We start from the raw sequence: 17,704 nt of genomic DNA, 5'->3' as shown, positions 1-17,704 counted from the left end.
TTTCAGTCTGTAAAGAGAGAAACACTGTATGACGAAAGCCTCCTCATGAGCTAAAACTGAAAGAAGATGCTGTAATTGTGCTACTACTTAATCTGGAAGTGATAGGTGGTGACCATTAATAAGTCACAGGGACCTACGCCCCCTTCCTGGAAGTGATCGGTGGTAATTCCAATATGTAAGAAAGGGGACAGAAGTGACCCTATGAATTACAGACCGATATTGACCTTTAAGATATGCTAGAACAGAGTATGTTATGTTAGGAACGGCTTGTGGTTTAATAAAAGCACAAAGAGTCACCTCACGGGCATGATGGTGCTGTAAGCATTTGGTAAAATGTATCTCAGGTCTCTGAGTCTAGAAAATGTCAGTAAAGATTATTTTAAAGGTAGTCAGCCAGACAAAGAACGGAAATAAAAAATGACTCAAGGCTTACAACAGAAGCGTCTTTAATGTATGTCATAATGTTAGATCGTTTTTGTTCACCTCTAAGGGAGCTGGGAAATAGTTGCATATTATCTAGTCTAGTACCATGGTCAGGGCCAGCTGCACTTTTGTCAGGGATTGTGGAGCCCTATTTCAATATTATGTATGCGGTGCCCCCTTGCCTACCGATGAGAAAACAGTATTAGGCACCCATGGAGGGCTTAAATAATAAATAATAATGGATGCAATGGAATGCAGCAAAGATGTTTATTGCTGCAGATTATCATGGGGCAGGCAGCCAGCATGGTGCTCTAAATATCCACTGGAAAGCTAGTAATTGCTCTTTTTCAGCAGAGTGCTAATGCAGACGAAACTGGAATAAAAGGCAATGAGGTGTTGGATGCGGTGTGCCAGCAGAAGTCAGCCTGTAACGTGCAAGCTGCAAAGCACATATTTAATGTCATGAATTAAAGAAATATTTTTCTGTGTAGTAAGAATGCAAAATTGGGGGCAGCAGCCCCGGGCCCATGTCAACTGAAAAGGCTGAAAGGCCCTGACGCCGCCTCTGACCATGGTGTGAGCCATCATATACTGTTTTATCTTTGTGTGGCTCATTTTGGATTTTGCTTGTACCTGCTTTTGAACTCTTAGATCTGCGGTTTAGCTGGTGCTGCAGAATTATGACAGAAGAAAAGATTGATGGTTAAAATGTGTACCAGAAATATAGCAATAACCCCGAACAAAATGTCTATAAAATGCTGAAAGCTATGTTGAATCCTGTTTTCATGTTACCCGATATATGTCGGCATGTACTGGGTTCATGTGTTCTGGCAAATTATTTTTTGTGTCAAGCAGTTGGCATGTTATTTTGTGTGATTGGGCCTCATTACAAGTTTGGCGGTAGCCTTGCCGGTAAAACCGGCAGGCTGCCGCCAAACTTGCAATTTTTTCCTTTCAGTTGTACATGTAGTGAGCATTGTGCATTACACACCAGTGCCAAAGCCGCAGTAAAAGGCAATGCTGCCGTCTCGGGCACTTTTTTTCTTTCTTTATTTTGTGCTTTTTAAGTATTCCAGCGTGGTTCATGGTCTTGGGCTGCTGACTCTGGCTGGATCCCGAGACCAAATATGAGGTCAGACTCTAGCTGGGCTTTGTACCGTTATCCTGTGTTTTCTACACCCAATGGCATGGGACATTCCACTTACAAGAAAATTGCCTGTTAAATGCACAAGTGGATGACCCACACCCTATGTCATTTGTAATCATGCTATAGTGAATTTTCACCTGTATGTCTGTTTATCACAATTTACTCCATGCATTGTCATGTATATATAAAAACTTAAATTCTTTGCAAATTGAAAAAAAGCATCATCTAACTAATAATTAAAAGCTGAAATTCTGATACGAATTTGAGATATGTGTTTGTCAGCAGCAAGCATGTTGTTTCCAACAATGGTTGCTCAATTTGCATGGGCACCCAAAAGGGTCTAAAAACCAGTGTGCACTAGATTCGCTTTTTGCACTCCTTAAGATTCATAGAGGGTAGGACAACCCCCTTGTTATGGATCCCGAGATCCGGCTCCACATCCGGTGCTGGATCTCGGATACGCCGAGAGCCGACCCAATGACCAGCACTGGTTATACATGAGATTTAGCAGGAAAGACCAGTGAGCATCCTGAGTGTGGCATGCACGTGAGATTTTTCTGATGGAGGAGAAACTCCCAGTGGCAAGCTTGATTGACACACTCCCAATAATGTGATCCACCCATTTGATTTTTTCTGGGGGAGAAAACCCCATTATACCATGTGAGCATGATAAGCATTTGTGAGTTTTTTTTGAGGCAGGAGGCAATTCCATTCGTGCAATAAACACATTTGCATTTTTCTGAGGGAGGAGGAACTCCCAGTATCTTATTGCATTGAGGCACAAACACGGCTTTTTCAGAGGGTGAAAAACCTCTGTCACTAGTTTGAATGTGATAGGTGAACATGATTATTTTGATCAAGGAGACAATCCCAGTACATCTCTTATTGTGGGAGGCCTCCCCAGTGACTAGCTTGAGTGTGATACACGCACGCCTTTCTCAGAGATGCCTGACATCCCAGTGACTAGTCTGAGTGTGATACACGCACGCCTTTCTCGGAGATGCCTGACATCCCAGTGACTAGTCTGAGTGTGACGCGTACACGTGTTTTCTGAGGGAAGAGAACGTCCTACTGATTAGTGTGAGCGTGATTGACACTTTTCAGGAGCTTTCCTCAGGGGGGACCAAACTGGTAACAGATCTAATCCTTAAAGGTGTTCCCATCGTCTCTCTGCATCTCATCTGCGTCTCACCTGGTGGGAGCAGTGGACACGGATTCACTTTGATGTTTTGAATAAAGCAACATCAATACCACAGTAAATATAGGTTGCATTTCTTTGCAGCTGAGTAACTCGTTTGGGGTCATTAATTCTGTAAATAGCATAAAGTACACCTCCATGGTGTGCACTGACATGCGCAGCCCCTGCAGGCAGGTTTCATTGTTTGCACGATGATGCACAAAAAATCCGTTAAACCTGGCGAAATTGTCTCTACGATCATTTTTGCGGTTCTTAGTTCAACGAAGTGCAAATGCCTGCTGGCGTCTTTGCATGGCGAGAGGCATTTGCAATGAATTCCATAGGAATCCAATGTTTTTCTGCCAGCATTAAAATCACACGATGATAGAATTTCTTTCACATTTACAAGAGAGAGTGGAAAGTGTAGTCCCGTTCTGGATCCGCATTCCACCTCCCCAAACCGTGGCGATGCCCTAGAGCTCAAAAAGAGGTGTTGAGGCAGGCGTAACAATCCGATGACTGCAACGTGGGGAAAGGAAAATGGCTCCCTTTGTGCACAGCATTTTATAGGTCCTATCAGTCTTAGGCTCATGCTAAGGCTGGTCCTACTGGGCCAGGGGAAGTGAGCACCAAGAGGGGTCTCACTCTGGTAGATGGGGGTCCGGTTTCCATGGTAACTGCGGCAGAACTTGGCCATCAGGAGGAGTCTTGGGTGGTTGCCTGTACTAGCAGAGCTTCCCCTATTTTACTTCGGTGTCTTCTCCATTCAGTGAACTGTTTCCAGGGATTTAGAGATAACTGGGACTGATTCTATTCATGGGGAGTTGGACTGGCGTAACAGGGGCCCCTGCAGCCCCTGCGGTGCGGGGAGCCCCGCCAGCACATGTCCTGGGAGGGGGCCCCACTTGAAAAAAAAAGATTTATTTTTCTCAAAAAAAAAAAGTTGCGTTTTGAATTCACTCTGCATTAATAAAGAAATTATTTCTGTAACAGAAATCATTTCTTTATGAAGGCAGAGTGACTACAAAAAGAAACTTTCTTTTTGAAGGCTGAGGGCTGGAAGACTCTAGGCTGGAGGGCTCCATGTCATGGGGTTGAGGGAGCTCTATGACTTCAAAAATAAATAGTTTATTTTTGAAGTCACTCTGCCTTCATAAAGACATTATTTCCATTATGGTTCGGTCCTTAACTGAATAATTTCTTAATGAAGTTAGAGTGACTTCAAAAAGAAACCATGGGGCTCATTCTGACCATGGTGGCCCGGAATCAACGGTGCTGGCAATCTTACCGGCACCATTGTTTCCGGACCGGCATATTACAGGTCTATCTGCTGGGGCCGCTGTGCCCGACAGGTCTGACCCTGCCGGGTACAGCATCTACGGTAGGCAGACCTGTCTTGGAAGCACCGGCACCGTTAACAATGGTGTCAGTGGTTCCGTGTCCCCAATCCCATGGAGTCCTATGGGATTCCACGGGAATGGGGATTACCGAAATTACCGGCGCCTGACATCCCGGTGCTGGACTTGGAAGAGCCTAGTGGCACCGGGAAGTCAGGCGCTGGTCATTTTTTACGGGTCTGGCGGCAACCAGCGGTAGCACCGACACGGTTACTGCCGGACCCGTAATGAGCCCCAATTTCTTTTTGAAGTAATAGTGCTTCTCTCAACCTCATGACATGTGCGTGTGTATGGTGAAAGGGTGCACACTTAAATGTATAGGTGGCTGCCTGTGTGAGTGTATGGTGAAAGGGTGCACACAAATGTATGGGTCGCTGGGTGTGCATGTGTGCGTGTACGGTGAAAGGGTGCACACTTAAATGTATTGGTGGTTGCCTGGGTGTGCTTGTATAGTGAAAGGGTGCACACTTAAATGTATGAGTGGGTGCCTAAGTGTACCTGTATGGTGAAAGGGTGCACACTTAAGTGTATGGATGGCTACCTGGGAGTGCCTGTATGGTGAAAGAGTAAACACTTAAATATATGGATGGCTCGGTGTGTATATGGTGAATGGTGTGTGTGCTTGTGTACAGGGGCACAAAACCTCAATTTCAGGAGGCTAACCCTTCAAATGTTGGGAGAGGCGCTAACTTCACGGGTGGTGGGGGGACGCAAACTTATTTGTGTGGCGGCATCTAACTTCTTTACGCGTTTTAATTAGACTATTCTAGTGCCGCTTCAATGTTACAAGCAGTTAACTCTCTCCTTTAAGTCTCCTGTTACCTCTCTACCCTTCCAATCACTCCCCTGGCATGCAAGTACTAGACCCACATCGCAATTTCAAGTGCCAGAAAATGTGGTATTTGAATGCAGGTACTAACAGTGAAATGCTTTAGGTTGGTAATTGCTGGGCCCTTATTAACAGCAAAACCCAGGTGCCGTTTAACATCTGTGTCCTGTTCTGTCCGGCAACTGCTCTAAAGGTCAGCCAGGTTGAGTCAACATAGCCCAAAATGTCAGGGGGTGGGGAGGAGTGCTGAAGCCCAGTTAACTCAATGGTGTTGCGCCACTACTTGTGTTTAATGCCTTGATCACTCCTAGCCCTATTCTTCCTCGTCCCAGTACTTATGTATGAGGCAGTACTTGTGTACTCTGCCTCATACACAAGTACTGGGATGAGGTAGAAGTACATGGAGGTAATGCCTGACTTAGCTACCTGTAATCTTCATTACTCCTAGTCCCACTCTTCCTCATCCCAGTATTTACCTATGAGGCCAGGAGCCTCATACGTAAGTTCTGGGACAAGGAAGAGGGACGTGGGGGCAATTCATGGCCAAGGAGCTGATTCTGGAGGTTTGGGGTAAGTGGTGGGAGGGAGAAGGGATGTGTGGGGGGGTGGGTTTGTGCGATAAATCATAATGGTTGTCCATGTCCAGGCTAAGCAGGCATGATATGTGGTATTAGTGGCTAGGGAGGCATTTTGGTGCAGCCAGTCTAGTCATTCCTGGTATGACTTTATTTTAACTGGGAATTTCTGATAAAGCAGTCCTGCTAAGTGTAATTACCTGGCTAGATTGGCATTTGGGTGCTGCCAGTCTAGCCATTTCTTACTGCGGCATTGTATATTTTTATGGGCATCTGTGATAAAATTATATGATAAAAGTCATTTATAACACGCCTGTACACAAGTGTTTCTATGCGCGACAAGACAAGGGAGGGAAGATAGAGGGAGGACAAGACAAACAATCTCACTAGGCCATGTGTCATTGTGAGAACGAGAGGTGCAAAAGGAAAGGGAGGGGGGAAGTGCAAGGGAGAGGGGAGGGGAAAACAGGCTGCAATGCTCCGAGTAAGTGCAGCCAGGGCAGCGGGCTATGGGCAGTGCAAGGCGACTTATCAAGAAAGAGCCTGGACTCAGAGAGACTCTGAGGGTATCCAAGTATCCGGTCGGTACAGCAGACAGGTAGGTCAGCAGGGGAGGGAGAGAGAGAAAGCAGAGGCGAAAAGGAACGTTTTGAGCTGCTTTTGAAACTTCGGATTGGTCCAGCTCAAGTTTGAAAGGGCAGGGAGGCCATTCCAGAGGGAGGCACCAGCAGAGGAGAGATATCTACCCCCCACTCCCTGCCTGGAGAAGCGTCTAACCCTTAGAGAGTTGGAGGTAGCTGAGCGAAGGGCTCGAGAAGGAAGGTATTTTGGAAGAGAGCATTGGATGCAGTGCGGGCCCTGGCCCCAGAAAGCCTTGTGGACAATGCAAAGGGTCTTGAACTTGATCCTTGCAGCCACCGGGAGCCAGTGGAGAGATTTCAGGGCTGAAGAGATATGATCCCTCGGCTTGAGGCCAAGGATAAGTCTTGCAGTCCTGTTTTGGATCAGTTGCAAATGACAGAGAGTAGAGGAAGGTGTAAAGATGGAGGTTGTGTCTGTACTTTTGCTCTCTATATGGTAGGGGAGAGGCACAGAGAACCCCAGCCAAGATTCTCTATGCTGTAGCTATGGTCGAGCAATCAAGGCCTAGCTTCTCAGGAGGTGATGCAGGCTGGTTCTTAAGTACAGTGTAGTCCCCAAGCCCCCACAAAGGAATGTCCACACACTGTATTACTGAAAACACAGTCTTTATATAATTAATATTCAAAGGTATGCACACTCTCACAATAACACACTTTGTACTCAGAAATCAACAATGGCAAATATATACAATTCTAAAGTGGTACCACCAATATTATCAGATCTCATTAAAGTGCATCACCTGTACTGTTAGAATGTCACACAGATCAATAACGAGGAAACCAGCAATAGAGAGAGGAGGGAAAGCAAGAGGGTTGAAACAATAGGCAAAATACTGGCCCCGACCCCTGGACACAGTTCTGTGTGGAGATCCCCCCACCTGTGCAACCTGTAAAATAAAGATATAGCACAAGCACAGTCCATATATTGATCAATAGTCTTATTCTCTCCTATAATGTTTTTACCCCCCCAATGTACCTGGTGGAGTAGAGTTCTTCGAAGAAGCATCGACGGATCCTTCTTGAGTGACTCCCTTTAAAGCAGGAGCCACGGATCATCGAGAGGTGTCGAAGAAGGTGAACTTGCCATCGACGACGTCAATGAAAAGTTTGAGGGTGCCGAGACCACAATGTCGATCCAGGCGGTGCTCGTCAGTGATGTCCTGCGAGGATGAGGTGTGCGGGGCACCTCGGCGATTGGTTGTTCAGGACCGCAAAGAGTTTCTGAAGAACTGTGGCCCAGCAAGGGCAGCGAGTCGTCGAAGTCTTTGTGGCCTTCAGGCAGTGGGAAACCCACCGGCGGATACTCCTCGGCACGTCGGCGGCCTTGACTTTCTCCGGCAGGACAAAGCTGTCGACGTTGCGGACAAGGGAGTCCTTCGATTCAAATGTTCTTAGGCAAAGGAGCGGGCAGCTCCGGTCGTCGGCGGCATGGCGTCAAGTGGTCCCCACGTGTGAGCAACACAACTTCGACGGGCCTCCAGCGGTTACACAAACCTGCAAACCCTGGTCGACGGCAATAGACTTCGCCACCGGCGAAAGTCCTGGTGCTTCACTTCGTTCTCCTCAGCGGTCCCCGTCTCCGGTTGGCAGCCTTTCGAGGGTCTGACTTCCAGGTAGCTTTGGCGAAGGTTAATGGTGCTCGATGGTCCCTAGGAGCACGGGAAGAGGGCGCCTTACCAGGTCCTCTCTCGGATCAGTCTTCAACGAGTTCGGCAGCTTTCAGATCGGGTCGAAGCGAATGCAACAGCAAGTGTTCTTCTTCCAGCTGGGCATCGAGGATCAGCAGTTCCAGTTACTCTTCAAGTGTAGACACAGCTTCTGAACAATTTCCAGTGGTGTCACACTCAGCAGCCAATCATACAGAAGGGCATTCATGCAGTCGGTCAGCCAATCGGGCACTCAGTGCATTCAGGCCATCCTCCTCCCTCTCAGACACTCACAACAAGGAATGTGGATTTGGACAAGTACCCAGCCATTCAACACTACACACTGCATTCAGGCCAGTTTCGGGCAGGTCTGTCTCAGTCTTTGTCTCTCATACCAGAAACCAGACAGCCACAACAAGAAGTGCATATTGGTCACACACTCCATTCACCCAGGTTCCACCCACAGGGTGTACCCACAACATGCAGTCACTGGGAAGGCTCCAGCCAATCTGGACTGGACTTCACAACAACACCATATATGGAACTTCCACCCAACAGCCAGTCAGGGGGAAGGGACAGAGTCAGGGCTTCCCAGGACTTTGGGAAAACAAGGTAACAGGCAATAGAAAGCAAGAGGCCACAGGGGACATCTTGTTTTCCATCAGGAATCAATTGATTCCAATGGCAGGGCCTGGGTACCCCAAAATGGGGGGTACTCAGAGCACCTGTCAAATTCAGAATGGAGCTGCCACCAGCCCATACCCTACTCTGTGGGCCACCCACAGGTGCCCAAAAACATACACTAGGGGCAGAGGGTTTTACCCCCACCCATGGGTGCCATAAGGGTATCCCATGGGTCTGTACACCAAACCAAAAACAGGAAGGGATGCACTGCCAGGAGTCCCACATGGACTTCTGGGCAGAAAACAATACAGAACACAATGAAAAAAGACTACAGGACAAGGACAGGGAGGCGGAGGCCCTGTCCCTCTAATGCATTTCCAGCATCACAGAAGGCAGAATGAGAAAGAGGCTGTTGCAGTAGTCCAGCCTACAGAGAACCAAGGCTCTGGAGACAGTGAGATTCTGGTGGAAAGTGAGAAAGGGAAGAGTCCCTTTGAGGAGGAGCTGCTGGTAGTGGAACTTCTTGGTGACATCCGAGATGTGAGGACAGAAAGAGAGAGTGGCATAGAAGATGACACCAAGGTGTTTTGCCTCGCACGAAGGTGAAGGAAGAGGGCCCAAGACGGACGGCCAGAGTGAGAGATGGAAAGCTGTTACCAGGGTCCCAATGAGAAGGAGTCTGTCTTACTGGCATTAAGGCAGATATCGTTGGAGGCGCACCAAAACTGAATCGTGGATAGACAGTCAGTAATGAGCGAGAGAGGAGAGGAGGTTGAGGGGAGCCTGAAGGAAAGCTGAGTCATCCACATAACACTGAAAGTTAGAGGAGAAGGTAAAGATCAGGTGGGCCAAAGGGGCTAAGTAGAGGTTGAAAAACCAGGGTGAGAGTATAAAACCGTCTGGATTGCCACAGGTAGAGAGAGGTGGCAGAGAGATTGGGACCAGGTTGGACGTGGGAGGGAGGGGGGGGGTTGATCCAAGAGGAAGGAGGTCAGTCACTCCAGGCCTGATCCATGATGCCCAGGTTCTCACAGAGTCGATTATCAGGATGCCGTTGTTGACTGTGTCGAAAGCAGAGGAAAGAAGGAGGGTGAGGACAGAAGGAATGCTTGAATCGAGGTTAGAGAGCAGATCTTCATGGGTGTTCAGGAGAGCAGTTTCCATGCCTCTGGCAGCTCTGAAGCCAGACTGATGGTCATGGAGACAACCAACGGATTCTCTGTGGCGAGTAAGCTGGGAGATGGCAAGCTTTTCCAAGAGTTTGCCCAAGAAAGGGGTGATGGATGTTGGGCAATAGTTTTCCAAGCAGGTAGGATCAGCCGACTGCTTCTTGAGGAGTGGGTGCACTAGGGAGTGCTTATGGGGAGAGGGGAACGTTCCAGTGGCTAGAGTGATTACAAAAATCGGCCAAGGCTGGAGCGAGGGTGTCAATATGGTTCTTGATGGTTCTGGAGGTGCAGGGGAGCACCTGTTTGGACGACGTTTTCATAGATCAGACTTGTCTAGAAACCTTGTCAGGTGTTGTCAGAGAGAAAGAGGAAAAATGAGGGGGAGAGGTAGAGATGGCCAAAGGGGGCCCAGAGAGGAAGAGGGAGAGGAAGAGGAGATAGAGGACAGGATGTCTGAGATTTAGCGAAGAAGTGAGAGGCCAGAGCCTTATAGAGGGCCTTGGAGGGAACAGGAGAGGTAGAGACTACAACAGGATCGACCAGTTCCTTGCATATTTTAAACAGTTTGGCCGTGTTGGTAGAGGACGCGGGGACGCAGGCTTTCATGTGTGCTCTCTTCTTGATGAGTGTTATTGCTTTGACTGGCATTTTGGTGCAACCAGTTTAGGTATGTCTAAATGTGGCCTGATATGCTTTACTGTAATGTTATTACGTGTCTACACTGGTCTACATTGTGCAGCCAGTTGGACATGTTTTCACTGTGGCATGGCATTTTTAATAGCAAAGCATTAATGTTCATGTGCACTATTGGTGACTTACATGTATTGGATTGGTGTTACCCTACAAAACAATAGCAAACACTGTGGCTTTATAGCCAATTTTTCTCAGAAATTGTGCTGTATATTGTATTAAAATACATATTTATATCTTTCTCCTAGTGCAGTGTGCGGCATACCCCTTCAGCAGCACGTTTGTGCATATTGCGCAAGCGTGACAATCTAGGCTGGCTCAGAGTATGTGGTGACCCGTAATTTGTTGCCGAGTTGGGGAGGCCCCCTCAGCATGACTCGCATGGGGGCCACCACATTTTGTGTTATGCCACTGAGGGGGAGGAGAACAATCCATCCCCCAATCACAGCACTGCATTCATTCAAGCATTGCGGTGGCCACCCCCTCTCAGTCATCTGGCTGGTCATTAGAGAGAGCAAGCCGCACATGCAATTCTACGTTACAAACAACAATGTATGATCTTGCGTTGGGAGGACGTGCCTTTTTTGTGGCACGGAGCCAAGCTGTGGAATTCTCTTCCTATAGCTCTTCCTGCTATTAGAAAAACTCTTTCATTCCGTGTCGCCTTGAAGACCTTCCTTTGCTAGGTACTTCTCTTCCTGAGTGCTTTTACCTCTGGTCTAGCGCCAAGATGCCATTTGTTTGGTGAATGCTGTGCTTAGTAAATTCAAATCAAACAAGGATGTGCTTTATCATGATGAGGTTTACCTTCTTCTGAATGATCCTCTGATCGAGTTCCTCATTGTACCGATTACCCATATTTCCAAAATCACACTTCCTGTCTTCTTTCAGTCATGAAAACTCTGCAGATATTGGCCGATTGAGGGTAAGTACAAACATTCATTTTCACAGTTTAAAAACAAAATATCAACATACCCTCCCCACTGTTTTATTTCCCATTTAATTAACTGGCTAACTAATAGCATGCAGCCATTTTGGAAATTGCAACAGGCTGGAGGGAGTGATGGTTTACAATGCCAGCAGCAGCAGAAGTATGGAAACAACACTTTGCACGTCATTGAAATATGTCTCGGGAGGATAGGTCAGGGGCAACACGCTCATCTCAGAAGCAAGACAACGCGGAGCAACACAGGTTTGATCCCCGGGTCCACGCTTAGAAATCTCTGGGTATTAAGCGTGTTATAAAGAACCATCATATCATATCATGTCTCATGGTCGAGCACTGACAGGCCCAGCCCAAACCAAGCACTTTATCGTATGATCTAAACAGTGGTGGAATTTGGCAGCATTTCCGTGGATACAGAATCTGGCACAAAAGTGGCACCATGCATTCCGAGTGTATTGCCATACAAAGAAGGCATGCCCCTGGAACTACAAGTAGGGGGACGGGATGCAGATGAGCCGTGATTTGTAGGGAGGAGCAGGGCAGGGGGAAGTCCAGAGAGGCTACAATAGGCCGTTAAGCATATTGATCAGTGATTGATGAGATATTCTTTAAAGAGTAGGGGCTTCATGTCCTTCTTGAAGTAGTAGTAGTCCTCATTTGCAAAGTGTCTTTCAACATTGGTATGGTCCCAACGCGCTGTAAGTTGAACGCCCTTGGTATGGGAAATTCGTCGGAGGAGTGCAGAATGCGTCTGTGCATTTTCGCCAAAGCGAAATTGGGTAGGGATGGCCAAGTCCCTAGTAGCAACCCATACTGAATAGGCAAACAGAGTGGGTGCTTTGAAGGTGTAAGAGTAGAAGATTAATTATGTGGTCCAGCTAGACCGAATTTTTGTTGCAATGGGGCATAGCTGCATTTTAATGGCAAAAGTGTTTTGCAATGTTTCATTGAGAGTGGAGTGGATGATTGCAGATGTATGCGGGTGAGCGGCCTTGCCATTTAAAAAAAAGTGTTTTATTGTGCATATGTTCAATCCTTTAACATTTACACATCAACAGAATAATCACATACACATTTACTTTGATGCTAAAACTCAATAAAACAAACAGTACTAAGCAATATAATAACACTGTTATCAAGAATATAATGGATCAAACAATTTAAAATAAAAGAAAAAAAGAACATTTAAAAAACCCTTTCATTTTTTAAGGGTAAACCCCAACTCATCTAGCATTCTGATTACTTCTACAGTCAGAAATACCTTATTTCCAGACTCCTTGAGCACTAACTACATTAGTTATCATAAAAAACCTACTCAAGAATCGCATTCTAAGGTCTCTTAAGGCAGCCCATTCTACCAGTAAGTGGCGTGCATTTTCAACCGAGCCCAAAACTCTACAATATCAGCAAGTGCTTGTGTCCGCCCACCCATATGTTTCCAGTTGTGAGACTTCACCCTTTGAAAGATGATTTAATCTAAAGCGCAAAAATTGAGCCCTTACTCTAGCACAGGGAAATAGTTTGAGATACATTGGAAGTAGACCTTGTGGCTTATCACTCTTGGTAAATGTAGAGGATATCTTATAACCCCTTACACCAGCAATTGTCTTAATCCAATCTTCCTCTTTAACACGTTTTTTAACAGCATCAGGGTTTGTATTGAGATCACATCTCTGATTACCACTTGCACAAAGGATACCTTCGTAGGTCTCTAAGTTCCTAAGAAAGAGCAAACTATTTGAAACTAATTCTCTGGCGAGATTTTCAAATAATGTATTTCTTTCTGTATAGAAAAGTTTGTTTATGAGGTTAAGTACTTTCCATTGAAACCAATATTCCAGTGATAATATGCCTAGCTCAAAGCGGATGAAATACATCGGAGTCGACAAAGGTACATTGAGTACCTTTTTCCATAAATATCCCTTGATTTTACACCATGGCAGGGTTAAGGCCATGGGGTTAATTTCCACTCCATATAAAATCTTCGGGACTAATGTTCCTACATAGTAAGTATGCAAAGGCTGTATTGAATACTTCCATCACCTCCAGTAGATTTTCCTCAGATGAAACCTTAACTGATCACTTTTAGCCAGTGTCCGTCTTATCACCTCCTTCCTGGATGGTCTATCTGAGAAATAAAAGCGCTGATAAATGATCTCCCTTCGGAGTTTGATCGTAATATTTTCTATATGCCATCTAAACATATCTTTAGTCCAATTTGGGTGTGAAAAATGGATCACCTGGCATTTGCTTTGATTAATTACAAGGCCGTTGGTTTTGGCATACTGACTCTTTTTTGTTAATAGTCGCTGCAATCCCACAGTGGTGGAATCTATGAGCACAACATCACCTGCATTTGACAGCCAATTTAGTGCTTCCCCACCCAATTTCAGGCGACCTAGCCCCTTTGCTCTCAGAGAATTCTTAAGATCAGACATGTATAGATTGAAGAGGCAGGGGGCAAAAATGCACCCCTGCCTCAGTCCCTTCAGAATTTTTATTGGGGACGCCAATAACGCCTGGGAGTCCAATCTAATTCTAATCCAGGTCTCATTATGTATATTTACCAAAATTGCCAAGAGTACAGGTGGTATACCTGTTACGCTCACCTGGTATCCACAGGGACGCCACCCAGCCAGGTTACTCGCTGGTATGCTTCTCAGTTTTGCCAAGATGTGGTCTGCGGGGAAGGTTCTGCCTGAAAATACAGGAGGACTGTGTTCAAGACTGGCCGACTGGGGTAAGTATCCTCCCTCCACCCCCGTATGATTTCATCCCCTCAGGGGCCCTCTCCTCACCTTGTGGTAGAGTAAGGCGTGCTCTCCGTCCTGCCTTCTTTGCAGGGGCACGTTGTCTTTCGTGGGCGTGTGCGGTCCAGTTACTTCACTGACACCGGCCCGTTTGATATCGTTCAGGTAGGTCTTATTGCTGTTCTTTAGTATTGTTGCTATCCTGCATGCCTCTCTTGTTTGATAATGTCTCTTATTCTCCCTTAGGTATGCAGAGTTTCCGCGCGGCAAACTGGCTTGGTTGAGCCCTGCTGGTAAGTGATGGCACTTTAAAAGCGCTATGATGCGGTAAGTAAGCACTATGCGCAGCGCTGCGATGGCTTGCCTTTGCTAACCTGTTTTGTCTTCTTTCCCTGCAGGTCGCGGTGTTATTCAGCGCGTGTGGAATTTTCTGGAGTGGTGCCAGCCGAGAGGCGACCAGCCAAGTAAGCCTTTTGAGCAGTTCGTAATTTGCATTGTCTCTTCTGCTTTCTTAATGTTGCCTCTACCTTCCTCTTTCAGGTTGTGCAGTCCGGGAGGCGTGCAGATCCAAGGAAAGCTGTTCTCAGGAGCTGCGAGTAACTAAAGATGAAGACTGCAGGTAAGATGGTGCTGCTAATGATGTTCCTTTTGTCTCCATGCAGGTTCTGCTTCTCCGAGGTTCGGGAGTATAGCTGGACACGGTGAGCGTCACGTTGCAAGCTGCAAAGTAACGCGAAGCATGTTGTCTTGCTCGGGTGTGGTTTAAATAGCCCCAACAAAATAGTCCAGGTAAAGTAGTCCCTAGGCTACCACACCCAAAACACTAGACCGCATAGCTTGGTTCCGAGGAACCAAGCTATGTGGATGCCTCCATGTTGGCTGATAACACGATAAAGTAGTTCCCAAGTACATTGTTTTTCATGATGTATGAGCCTGGCACCATAGGCGCCAGGACTGGCCCCAAGAGGGTTTTGGAAGAGGATGCTAGGCTCTAGAGGCCCGAGTCCTGACTCCACCTGGCCAATGGGTTTGCCAGAGGGGATTTTGGGTGAGGGTCGTGACAATACCCAAAGCTTGGAATTTCCTTCATAACTGATCCCTATTCACCAGGTCAAAGGCCTTTGAAAAGTCTATAAAGGCCACAAAGACTTTATTCTGTGTGGACATACAATCTTTCCACATCTTATCCTTCAAAACTGATAGGATCATCCAATTAAGCATGCCTCCCATTCTTTTTCTAAACTCTGTTTGGGCCTTAGGCAACAGACCTTTCTCTTTAACCCACTTGTTCAATTTTTCTAACACTATGGTTGCAAATATCTTGTTGTCAGGATCTAACAATGCAATTGGGCGATAATTCATCTGGTCGGCTCAATCTCCTTTTTTATGTATAGGAATTATTATAGATTCCCTCCATGATTTGGGAATCTGGAGTTTAAGTAGGATATATTTAAACAGCAGGTCCAATAAAGCAACCCACAATTTAATGTTAGTCTTAAAAATGGTGTTAGAGAGACTGTTTGGGCGACATGCCGATGAGGCAGATGCTTTCAAGATTATCCTTTCGATATCCCCCTTATCGTAGTCCAGGGCTGACGGTTCTTGCCTATTTGCCACCCACATGGATGATTCATCTCCTTTTTCATTCAATGTGTCCCAAAGCACTCGCCAGCAGTTTCAGTCACACCACTAGATTGGTGTACACATTGAAGATGTTCTATGTAATGAATTAGTGCCCAAAATTGCCTTGAGTCCTCCTTAATTAGTACCCTTAAGATTTCCTCTCCACTTATTGTGGCAATCAGATGTCTATGCCCCCTTACCCAATGATTATAGACTTGCCAAAGTTCCTTTCTCCTCTTTTTATATATTTCTATTCCGTTACAATTTGATTTAAGTTTTCTCAGATGATAAAACAACTTTTTCATATTCTGCCAAATGTCTTTATTGAATTGATGTTTTTGGGGTAGTAACTTTTAGTGGCCTTTCCCATTGCAGGAGGAATTCATTAAACCCTTCCACTGTGCAAAGTGAAGCCAAGATGTCCTCCTCCATCAGGCCTACATATTGCTCTAGTTTCTGGGTCAATGAAATTCCTTTTAGTTTAAATTTCCAAATCCGGTCCCCTGCCAGGTTAACCATCAAATGTGCATATTGCTGGGACAAATGGTATCTCACTCTCATGTCAAAAGTAGTAATTAACATATTGTGGTCACTCAACTTAGTATCTTTGACCTCAAAGTAGTTACATAGGGCCATCAGTGGTCTAGAAAGGATTAAATAATCAATCGTGGAGTGGGAGCTCCCTCATTTCCAGGTACTAGATATGCTCTGGGTTGAGTCCATCATTCTATTCAAGATGTGCAGATCCCAGATTTGGCACAGATTATCCCATTTCTTTCCATTTAATCTATTTTGCACTTTCAAGTGTGTCTGACAATTCAGGGAATCTGTGTTTAGGGCTCCTAACAACATAATAAACAAGTCTTTGTTTGACAGCCATGAGCCAACTAGTTCCGAAATTTGATCTATGAATACATCCAAACTGTCCAATTGATGGTTCCAATATATATTCACAACTATCACCCTGCTTATTTTGTCCACATACACAATTGCGATAGCTACCACCAGAATCCCTTACATTTCCATAAAAGGATTTAATATGATTAAAGAAGAATTGAGGGCCATGAGACTCATGACCCTCCAGAACAGGTATGTCCTGGACTCAATTACAGCAATCGAAGGAGGTGTGTGCGCCAAGAACGGGCCTTCTTGCTGTCAGAAAATGGAACCCTGACTGAAGCAATAACTATGCTATCCACCCTGCATACAAAAATGGTGGAAGAAGTAGATGGGACCAAAGATGACGTTTGGTTTTCCTCCCTATTCTTGTGCGTCCAACCTGGAGGGAAAATGCCTTCAAAATGTTGGGAGCAATTCTAGTGTTAGTGTTGCTGGGATTCTGTCTTGTAAGAATAATTATAAGACAATGCAATAAAACAGCAAAGAAAGCTATTGGGATGAAGATAATGATGGATGTGAATGCTGTGGTCAACGAACACAAAACCCCACCCATGAGCACCTGAACGGAAGTACCCTGGCACCACCAGGAAGGAGGTTTCAGTATCCAAATTAACATAAGAATTATGTGGGACGTTGGGTGTTCTGTTCACCGACTGGGGAATGTTGCATTATGACCTGAACTATGGATGAACACATAAAGAATGCAGTTGACCTAGGGGTGTGGCATAGATATGGATTCAGAGGAAATCACAGTGTGAAGAAAAGGTGAAGCAAATTGAGGATGTGGTCAAGGACTCAACCAGAGGGGGAATGTAGTGAGGCAGATTAAACGTCATCTAAAGAGTCCAGCCCCTCACCTCCATCACATTGGAAGAACAGCAAGAAAGCACTGTGCATGACATCTGGTATCATCCCTATACCATATTAAAGGTATGAGAGACATTATGCACTCAGACAACCGTATTGAATGTAACCTCAAACTGAGGTGGTAGAGATGAGTCTGCCGACACCACTGGACATATAAGAAATGACAGGCATGAAGTGACATCATGAAGAAGAGAAGATACATAGACACACTAAACCTGATGTATGGATGCCCAAAGAATGAATATGTAACGGAAGCAATGAAGTAAAAATATATGCGAATATGAAGCAAACCATATGTAC

Source organism: Ambystoma mexicanum, chromosome 1q, assembly GCF_040938575.1.
Source record: "Ambystoma mexicanum isolate Mex_15411 chromosome 1q, UKY_AmexF1_1, whole genome shotgun sequence".
Lineage (NCBI taxonomy): Eukaryota > Metazoa > Chordata > Amphibia > Caudata > Ambystomatidae > Ambystoma > Ambystoma mexicanum.
This window is presented reverse-complemented; position numbering follows the sequence as displayed.